This window comes from Micromys minutus (assembly GCF_963924665.1).
Source record: "Micromys minutus genome assembly, chromosome: 18".
In the NCBI taxonomy this organism is placed as follows: Eukaryota; Metazoa; Chordata; class Mammalia; order Rodentia; family Muridae; genus Micromys; species Micromys minutus.
In genome coordinates, this window is record NC_137953.1 from 13,373,669 (window position 1) to 13,384,206 (window position 10,538).

The following is a 10,538-nucleotide window of genomic DNA, read 5'->3' on the forward strand; positions in this document are numbered from 1 at the left end:
AAACTGACCTTGAACTCTTGATCCTCCTGCCTCCTGGGTGCTGGGATCACAAAGTGCACCACAGTAGCCAACTGTTGTTTGATTGTTTTACCTAGACACAGTCTCACCTTAGAACCCAGGCACTATGAAACTCAAATCTGTATTCAGATTGCTTCAACTCTATGACAATCCTCCTGCCTCAACTTCCTGAGCACTAGTGATTAACATGTATTGAGGCACCATGCCAGGTGCCTTGACACATGAAGCCTCTCTATGCCCCAATTCTCAAAAGACTAACCCCTTAGTTGGTCATAATGACTTGTGCCTTTAATCCCAGCACTCCGGAGGCAGAGGCAGGTGGATATCTTGAGTTCCAGGACAGCCAGGACTACATAGAAAAATCTGCTCTCAAAAAACCCAAAATGAATGAATGAATGAATGAATGAATGATGACTACCACCCCACACATACCCGCAGTCTGCTGCTCATTCACCAGATGTCCAGTGTCACACAGTCTGAACACTGGGGTCCCAGGAATCATCAATAAAAAGGAGCACGGTCGGCTGACAGGATGTGGGGACACACCTGGACCATCACGTGGGAGGCAGAGACTGGAGAATTGGATGTTCAGAGTCAACCTCGGCTACATGGAGTTCAAAACCAGCCTGAGGTACATGAGACCCTGTCTAGAACCCTTTCTCACGTCCTAAAAATAAAAATAAAAATAAAAACCCAATAAGTATGATAGGTATGATTGAGCCAGAATTACAAACAAAACTATGTCGCAAAGAGACAGAGGGCAGAGGGCATATGCTTTCAAGCTCAACCCAAAGCAATAACCTCTCCCTTCACATAGTCACAGGACCACAATATATAATCTACCTGGTCTAACTTGCTGGGCCCAGGAAGGCCTTACCCTGAGGCATAGCCCGGAGTCACATAGGAAGCAGAAGGCCTCAGTCAAGGAGGCTCTCATTCCCTCCAGAATCGTAGGTCAGCGGTTCTCAACCGACCTTATGCTGCAACCCTTTAATACGGTTCCTCATGCTGCGGTGACCCCCCAACCACAAAATGATTTTCATTCTACTTCATAACTGTCATTTTGCTACTGTTACGACTCAATCGTTTGGAGGTAAAACGTTGCCAATGGTTCCTGACTCACAGGTTAGAGGTTCAGGAGAATGTGCACCGGATGGGCGGCCACAGTTGGGTGGCTCAGTGTCCAGGGACCCTGGCAGGCCCGTCTTGGAAGAATGTTAGTCAATCCATATAGGGATTAGTGCTCACAGTCAAGGCCCTGGTCCAGATAGCACAACAGGCCCAGAAGCAAGCCTTGCTAATTATCCGACCATCAAACCAATCTAACACATCTGGGCTGGCCGCTAGGGGAAAGCCTGGGGAAAAACAGGGCACTGAGGGGGATCAGGGAGAAAGCCTGGGGAAAACAGGGCACTGAGGGGGATCAGGGAGAAAGCCTGGGGAAAACAGGGCACTGAGGGGGATCAGGGAGTTGATACTTGCTTGTTCGTTTGAGACTGAGCCTGAAGACGTATAGCTCAGGCTGCCCTCAATTTTGTAATCCTCCTGCCTCCACCTTCCGAGGCCTGAGATTACAGGTGTGCACCCCCATGCCATCTAGATTGGAAGGTATTCTGTGTGCTAAAATACCATCAGATTGAGAATTAACTGTTTTCTTTTTTTTTTAAGATTTAATCATTTATTATATATAACGGCACTGTAGCTGTCTCACACACACCAGAAGAGGGCATCGGATCTCATTACAGATGGTTGTGAGCCACCATGTGGTTGTGGGATTTGAACTCGGGACCTCTGGAAGAGCAGTCAGTGCCCCTAACCACTGAGCCATCTCTCCAGCCCTCAGTCTGCTTTCTTATAGCATCCAGGACCACCTTGCTCTAAGTTAGCACTGCCCACAGTGAGCTGGACACTCCCATATTGCTCAGTAATCAACGTGATCCCCCACAGACCCCAGACCTACCTACAGGCCAATCTCATGGAGACAGTTTTTTTCAATTAGGAAACCCTCTTCCCAGATATGAGGTGCCAGACATGGCTTCTGGGAACCAAACTCCAGTCTTCTGGAAGAGCAGCAATCATTCTTGACCTCTGGGCCATCTCTACTGTCCCGGAGGACATCTTTTAGGAATCCTTTGTCCTTTTGTTGTGGGTTCCGAGGAATCAACCTGTGGCCATAACTGCATAGCGCATAGCAAATGCTTTCACTCTCTGAGCTATCCCCGCGACTGCATTTAATGTCTTGAGAAAACAACCCTCTTCCGTTGTGTCTGAAGAGAGCTACAGTGTACTCATATAAAAAAAAAATAAATCTTTTAAAAAAGAAAAAAGAAAGAAAGCAGACTGAGCAAGTTATGAGGAGCAAGCCAGTAAATAGCATCCTCCATGGCTTCTGCATCTCTCCTGCCTCCTGCGAGTGAGTGCACACACACACACACACACACACACACACACACACACACACACACAACTATCAAAACAAATCTAAAAAGATTTAGAAAGAAAGTTGTCCTCTGGCCTCCCCACGTGCTGTGACATTCACCCACATATAATGAACAAGTCAAGTTTTTTTTTTTTTTTTTTAAAGTAAATGTTCTTTTAAAGAACACAGTTTGCGATGCTGGAGAAAAGGCTCCGTAGTTAAAAGCAGTGGCTGCTCTTGCAGAGACTCAGGCTCATTCCCAGCACCCTCACAGAGGCCCCCAACTATTTGCAACTTCAGTCCCAGGGGACCGAATGCTCTATTCTGGTCACCTCAAGTACTTGTCATGTATACTGTGTACATAATTCATACATGCAGACAAGACAGCCAAACACATGCATGCATACATACATACATACATACATACATAATCCACAGCCTTTATTTGGCATCCAAATGTCTCCATGGTCAAACAACAGTCTCAAAACCAGGGTAGTCTGACCCACGATCCCAGCAAAGCCTTGTCCCTGTCAGAACCACAGGCTTGGTAGAGAGCTTAGTAGGAAGGTTACTGGCTGGTCTTAGTTGGGCTTTGGAGATTCATGCCTTTAATCCCATCACTTGGAAGGCAGAGGCAAGTGTACCTCTATGAGCTGGAGACCAAACTATTAGTTGGCGTTTAGGACTGGGGAGATTATATCTATCTATATCATCTATATCATCTATATCTATATCTATATCTATATCTGTATCTATATCTATATCATCTATATCTATATATATATATATATACCTATACCTATATCATCTATATCTATATCTATATCTATACCTCTGTTAATATACTGTTGACACAATAACATTGTGAAGACCTGAGATGGATCACAACATGGAATAGGGACAAAAAGCAGGAAGAGCTCAGCCAGTAAAGACGTTACTTCCAAGTCTGAAGGCATGAGTGATCCCACATGCCTACAGTCCCAACACTTGGACGTAGAGGCAGGGAGACCAAAAGTTCCCAATTATCCTTGGCTACACACAGAGTGTGTGTGGAAGGAAACTGACTACTTACCAGCGATTCAACTGCTTGTAGCCTCCTTGTGTCCAGTCTGTAAGCTGGGCACACAGATAAACCAGGTTATATAAGATGTTACAACTAAGGAGCAAATAAGAAACGTTGGGTAACTCTGAATTCTTTTTAAAGTTACATTTGTTTGTTCTTTTACTTATTCAGGAGGAGGGGCCGAGTGTGCACACTGCGGCTTGGGGACAGATTATGGGAGTTGGTTCTCTCCTATCATGTGGGTCCTGGGATCCAGATTCAGGTCTTTGGGCTTGGTGGCAAGTGTCTCTACCAGCTGAGCCATCTCATGGACTGTTTCTCTTTTCTTTGGTCTGCCACTCACATCAGCGGTGACTGAACACTGCTGAGAAGAGTAACCGGGACCCTGGTCAAGGGCACATGCTAAAGCAATCCCCATCCTTCCCAAGCTTCGTGGAAACCAGCGATTCCTGCCCCCATCTCCCCCTCTGAATACCCAGATCCTTGGGTCCTAGCTGCATTAGTACAGAACCAAGGTGGCCCTTAGGTTGAGAACCTATGTACACCCGGGAACAAAGACGAATGGAAATCATTGCTCACTGCATTTGAGAGTCCTATTACCGAGGAAAGAAAAGCTTATTTAAAAAAAAAAAAAAAAAAAAAAAAAAAGGTTGTTGGGGCCGAAGCGATGGTTCAGTGAGGTTAAGAGCACATGCGGCTTTTCCAGAGGACCCAATTTCAGTTCCTAGAACCCACATTAGGTCACTCGAACCGTTCAACATCCAGCTTCAAGGCATCTGATGCCGCTCTAGCCTCCACGTACACAAACCCACACTCAGATGCACAAGATACACAAGATTTAAGGAGGGAGGGAGGGAGGGAGGGAGGAAGAGAGGGAGGGAGGGAGGGTAATTTAAGTGTAGCTGTACTCCCAGCACTTGTTGAAAGGTGGAGGCAGGAGAATCACAGGTTTGCCAAGTTTGCTGTCATCTTTGGTTAGGCAGTGAATTTAAAGAAGTCTGAGCTACTTGAGATACCGTTTAAAAAATAAATAAACCAACAATAAGTCATTAAAAAAAAAAAACAAAAACAAAAACAAAGAACTTGTTTCTCTTTAAGACTCGGGTTGGTTTCCCCAACTCCACCACGCTTCTTCTGGTCTACCCTACCTCCAACTCCCTGCTTCAAGTTTGTCCCTCGAGAATGGGACAGTGCTTTGCCGGTTCTACCCGCCTCATCTAGTCTCCGATCAAAATCCAGTACAGCTTTCGCCCCTAGGAGCCCGGGGAGGTGTGGGGGAGACAGGGAGCTGGGTGTCCGGGGACCCAGAGTTAAAGAAAGATCCTTTGGGCTGTGGAGCTCCGGGAAACGCAACTTACTCGCTCGAGGGGGTTCCTGGCTCTGGACAAAGACGTTTTGCTGGAGACCACTCCTCCACCACCCTCGGAGAAGTGAGTCACCCAGAACGGCAGGGGCTGACTGGGGGCGTTCCCTTCAGTTTGCTACTCCAGAGACTTAGCATTGGGAACCTTGTAAGGACCCCGGCCAGTAAAGCTAAGGTTTCCCATGCAGCAGGAAAACTGGGGCTGAGGAGGGCAGTTTCCACCTCCCACACAACCCCATAGGTCCTTGGTCTCCATTAGGGTACCAACCTCTGCTGTTCCTTGCAGTACCCATTTAGTACTTGGTGCCTTCTTTTATCTTTCTTTTGTTTTGTTTTTTTTGTTACAGGTTTTCTCTGTGTAAAGTCCTGGAGCCTGGCGCTTGTTCTGTATACCTCTCAGAGCTGACTTCGAACTCACAGATCCTCCTGCCTCTGCCTCCCGAGTGCTGGGATTAAAGGCAGGCTGGTACGTTGTGCCTTCAGTGTGATCTTTGGCTCCGGATGCAGCTCTGTGGAGTGTTTCCTAGCATGCAGGAAGCTGGGTTTGATTCCTTGTACCACACATACTGGGCATGGCAGTACATGCTTGTAATCCCAGTCCTCGGAGGATCTCTCACACACACAAGGAAATAAGTATGTGTGATTTTTAACAGATGCGATCTTTCATCCTCACACCCCTCACCATTATTCCTACTTAGATGAATCCTCTAAGGGAGGACCAGAAGAGAGCCAGGAACGTAATCCAGGCTGGCCTGACCTGCATCAATGTGCCCTTCTAATTCAAAACCAAACAGACGAGCCAGTGTCTGCACCACAGTCCGCGTTGGGTCAGGATCTTAGCACACAAATCCACTCACGACTCAGTCCACAAAGCTGCTTTGTGTTTTGAGAAGCAACTTTGCAAAGGCCAAGCAGAATTCAATTCTCTGAGGTCCACTGACGCCTTTTGAAAGAATTTACACCCCGACTTTGTTCCTGGGCAGCGGAGTTGCATCCCGCCCTTCAGTGCCAGCCCCCACCCCCACCTCACTCCCCCCCCCTTTTTGAGACAAGGTTTCACTGTATCTGTCTGGAGTTTTCTATGTAGAGTACAGCCATACCCAGCTTAGTTTTCTAGTTCTGACAGATGCACCACCCACATAACCCACATCCCTACCAAGATGCCACTGCAGGAGTGTGTGTGTGTGTGTGTGTCCCTCACCAACCACACTGTTTGTACGGGGACAATAGTAAGTCTTCTTTACAGCACTTAGGAGGTAATAACAATGAAAAAAAAATCTAATTTTAAGACAAGTTCTTATGTAGCTCAAGCTGACCCAAACTCCCTGTGTAGCCTTAGATGACTTCCAACTTCTGGTCTTCCTCCCTCACCTCCAGAGCACTGGGGTTGCAGAGAAGCGTCGCTATGCCCAGTTTCTATAGCTCTGGCTTTGTGATCTGTGTACGCTAAGCAGGACCAACACTGAAAAAAAAAGTTTACTGAATGTCTTAAGGATGACGCTCTAACTCCTACATTACACAAGTACCTAACTGAGTAATCACACCGAGCGAGACAGCTTGCGCCCTTGAAAAGCAAGGTCAGAGACCCTAACCCTTCCATCTGGGAGACAGTGACCCTGAGAAGCTGTGGGAGGATTTGTCTTGAAGGTTAATTTGCTGTTGTTTTGGGGTCTTTCTCTCTCACTCTCTCTCAACAAGGCAAAAAGGTATGACAAGACCCAGACTGAGCCGAGACTTCAGCCACGGAGCCATCTCCCCAGACCCTTTTTCCTCTTTTGATCCTAGGTCTGCTGTGGGACTTGCAGTGACCCTCTTGCCTCTGCCTCCCGAGGGCTGGGATTACAGGGAGGTACCAGCATGCCCAGTCTGTTCTCTAGGTATTTTGGGAGACCGTGTTTTGGGTTTTATTTACAGTGTATACGTGTGTTTGCCTGTATGTTGTGAATGTATACATGTTCATGTACACACAGACAGATGCGTGGGCACGTGTGTATGGAGGCCAAAGGTAATTGTCAGATGCCTTCCTCTATTATCTCTCCCCCCCCCTCCCTCCCTCCACTGTTGCTCTCTCTAACCCTGGCTATCTTGGAAATCACTCTGTAGACCAGGCTAGTCTCAAGCTCCTAGAGCTCCTCTTGCCTCTGCTTCCCAAGTGTTGGGATTAAAGGCACACACCACCACTGCCTGGCTTCTACCTTATTTTCCTGAGGGCATCGGATCCCATTACAGATGGTTGTGAGCCACCATGTGGTTGCTGGGATTTGAACTCAGGATCTCTGGAAGAGCAGTCAGTGCTCTTAACCGCTGAGCCATCTCTCCAGTCCCCCTACCTTATTTTCAAAATTACTTTTTTTTAATGTATCTGAGGTTTTTGCCTGCATGTATGTCTGAATAGCAGATACATGCTTAGTGCCTAAGGCGGTCAGAAGAGGACAATAGGTCCCCTGGAACTGAAGTTAGAAAAAGTATGAGCCCAGATGTGGGTGACAGAACAAACCTTCCTAGCCACGGAGCCGCCCCTCTAGCCTCTACCTTATTTTTTGAGTCAAGGTATCTTATAGAACCTATAGCTCTGCTTCAGCTAGACAGGGGGGCCAGCAAGAAATCATCAGCCTCCACCTCTTCACCTGCAAACCTAGCTATTACCTGAGCGGTAGGGCTCTAAGTCCCATGCTTTAGGGTTTGTGCCACAAGCATCTTACCCACCAAGCCATTTCCACACACACCTCTCTTACTGTCCTTTTTGAGGCAGAGTGTCATATAACCCAGGTTGGCCTTGTACTCTCTCTGTAGGGGAGAATGACCTAGAACTCTGATGCTTCTGCCTTAGCCTCCTACATGTTGGGATTCCAGCCAGGGACCACCCCCAGATTATTTTGTTGTTGTTCTTTTTAAATTTTTTATGTGTTTTTTATGCATAAATACCTGTGCACCACGTGTGTGCCTGGTGCCTGCAGAGACCAGAAGGGGGCATCAGTTTCCCAAAGATTGTGAGCTGCCATTGGTGCAGGGATTTGAACTCAGGTCCTCTGCAGGAGAAGCAGGTAAGTGCTCTTAACTGCTGAGCCATCTCTCCGGCTCCCTGTTTGGTTACTGCAGCCCAGACAGACTTTGAACTCACTGTAATCCTCCTGACTCAGCCTCTGATGTGCTAGGATTACAAACATGACCTACTGTACCCAACCTGACTTGTAGCCCGCTTGAAGCCTTACTTAGTTCCTCATCAATGAGGTGAAGGCCTAGTTTAGGATATATGTACAACCCATCCTGGAGCAAGATTGTTCATTATCTCAGGATATCGTAAATCACAGAACAGAAAAGACTTCAGAGCCTTGACTTAACTCATTTTTTTTTTTTTTTGCCCAGGCAGGGGCTCCAGGATAAGGCCTTATTAGAGAAAGGCTGGACAGTGCCGGAGAACGACCCTCCTAGAGCTTCTCCCAACCACTCTGATCCTTCAGTTTACCCCTGTGGTCACAGAGTTCCTGGGTAAGGCCAGGACTGGACCCCATGGGCGCCCAGGGAGAATACCTGCGAACTACAAGTCCCAGCAGGCAGTGGGCTGCAGGACGTGACCTATGCTGTCGAAATCGAAGCCCAGGTTCAGAGGGCCCTTCAGGGAGAAGTCAGACACACTGATGTACGCACACACCCACACACCACATGCGCCAACTGAGTTCCCACCAACTACAAATCCCAGCAGGCAGCAGGACAATAGGCGGGGCCTAGAGTCCTATCTTTTCCTCCGGAAGTAGAGTCAGGCAGGTGTGCTGCGTTCCTGGTAGGGAGGGGCTCCTGGCAGCAGAGTAAAGCTGCTGGTGCAGGGGCGATGGGTGCCGACGAGGGCCCACAGTAGGCATACAGTAGGTACACATTGCACCTCCTTGATTGTGACTCCATTACCTGGTCTAACTCCTGGAACAGGGGAGAGGAGCAGTCCAGACCCTGAAACGGGGCTGAGCTTGTTAGAGCCCCTGGCTCGCAATCACTGGAGAAGCTGAGGAAAGGCCTGGGTCCTCTTTATCCCTCTGATTGAAATTTGAGGTCCTGATCCTAGGCACCAGGATGAGAGGCTACTAGGGGAGCAATAGCCAAGACACCCTTTCAAAGGCCTCTGCCCACAATACCAGTGTCACAACTCTTGTCCTAACTTCCCAGGTTGCCCAAAGAGCCTCTGAGGTGCTGAAGAAGGGACTTACCCAAACCCTTCAGTGCAAACCGAGCTAGGTGGGACGAACTGCGCCGAGGCCCCCACTTCCTCCACCACCGCCTGGGGCAGCTCTCTCCTGAAGACTCTTCTCAGCTGATTTCAGACTCCCAAGTGGGGACTCAGGTTACACCTGTATTGGGAGCAGTGACACCGCAGTGGCCAGGAATATATGGACTTTCTGTCTCCGACCCCATTTTTAGTTTTTACACTTTCTGTGCCGCCACGTGCCTGCTGGTCAATGTAGTCCAGAAGCACATGGGCTCTGAGGGTAGAGCCGTGACCCTGTTAAAGAGATTTTACTCCTCTTGGTAGCAAGGTGACGTTTGTATTAACTGGTCTTAGTGGTCTCCATGCTTATCCATCTAGGTCTGGGAATTTCTCAGAGACTTCTCAGATTTCTAAGTCTTTTTTGTTAAGACAACCTTTGTTGGGGAGCAGAGGCAGAAGAGGTCACGAGTTCAAGTCCACCTTGGGGCAAAACGGTATAACCATGACCCTGTTAAGAAAGACTTTACTCTTCTGCAGCTTGGTTGAGATCAGCTACTTCCTGCAACATGAGTCTTGAGACAATTAGAAACAACTCCAGAGTGAACATAACCGTGAGCCACGCTGGCTGGTTCCTGCTTCCTTGTCTCTGCCTCCATCTTGCTCATAGAAACAGTAGAACCACACCTTGTTGGCATACATAGCTTTTTTTTTTTTTTTTTTTTTTTTTTGAGACAGTTTCTCTTTATAACCCTGCTGCCCTGGACCTGTGTAGATCAGGCTGGCCTCAAACTCAGAGATCTGCCTGCCTCTGCCTCCCAAGTGTTGGGATTAAAGGCACATGTGCCATCATGTCAAGCCACAACAAGCTTTATATAAATTCTGGGGACTTAAACTCTGCTCTTCATACCTGTCCATAGGTGCTGTATCCACTGACCCACCCTCCCAGCATGTGTGTGTGTGTGTGTGTGTGTGTTACATTTATGTACTAGTGTGAGTGTGCTTGCATAGGAGCAGGTCCACACACACACACTGTGGCACCTGTCTATGTAGAGGTTAGAGGACACCTATCAGAATTAAGCCTCCTTCAGCTAGATGGATCTAGGGAATCAAACTCAGGAACCACAAACCCACAAACCAGGTGTGATGATACGTTGAGGGTCAGGGACAGAAGGATCAGGAGATTCAAGGTCACCTTTGATAGTATAGTGAATTTGAGGCCAGCCTGACCTTAAATCCTGCTTAAAAGGAATCGAGGTATTCATTATTTGACTAGTATAGTTTACCTTCCATTTTGTGTGTTTTCTTTATTTTATAATTGTAAATTCATGAGAAAAGAACAAATTTCATTATGTTATGAATTCAGCCAGGTGTGGTGGTACTTGCCTGCAATCTCAGCACTCAGGAGCATCTTGAATTCAAGGCCTCCTTGGGTTAAGAGACCCTGTCAGAGGGAGGAGGAGGAGGGAGAAGGCACAGG

The 10,538-nt window shown here is 47.7% G+C and overlaps 1 protein-coding gene across 1 annotated transcript in view; it reads right to left on the reverse strand.

The window, feature by feature from the left end:
* Nucleotides 1-9,129, reverse strand: part of CAPG (capping actin protein, gelsolin like) — a 23,249-nt gene extending 14,120 nt beyond the window's left edge. The window contains exon 1 of the mRNA XM_080932606.1: nucleotides 9,063-9,129. The gene's annotated coding sequence lies outside the window, so the exon portion shown is untranslated. The remainder of the gene's footprint in view (nucleotides 1-9,062) is intronic.
* Between the last annotated feature and the right edge of the window lie 1,409 nt (nucleotides 9,130-10,538).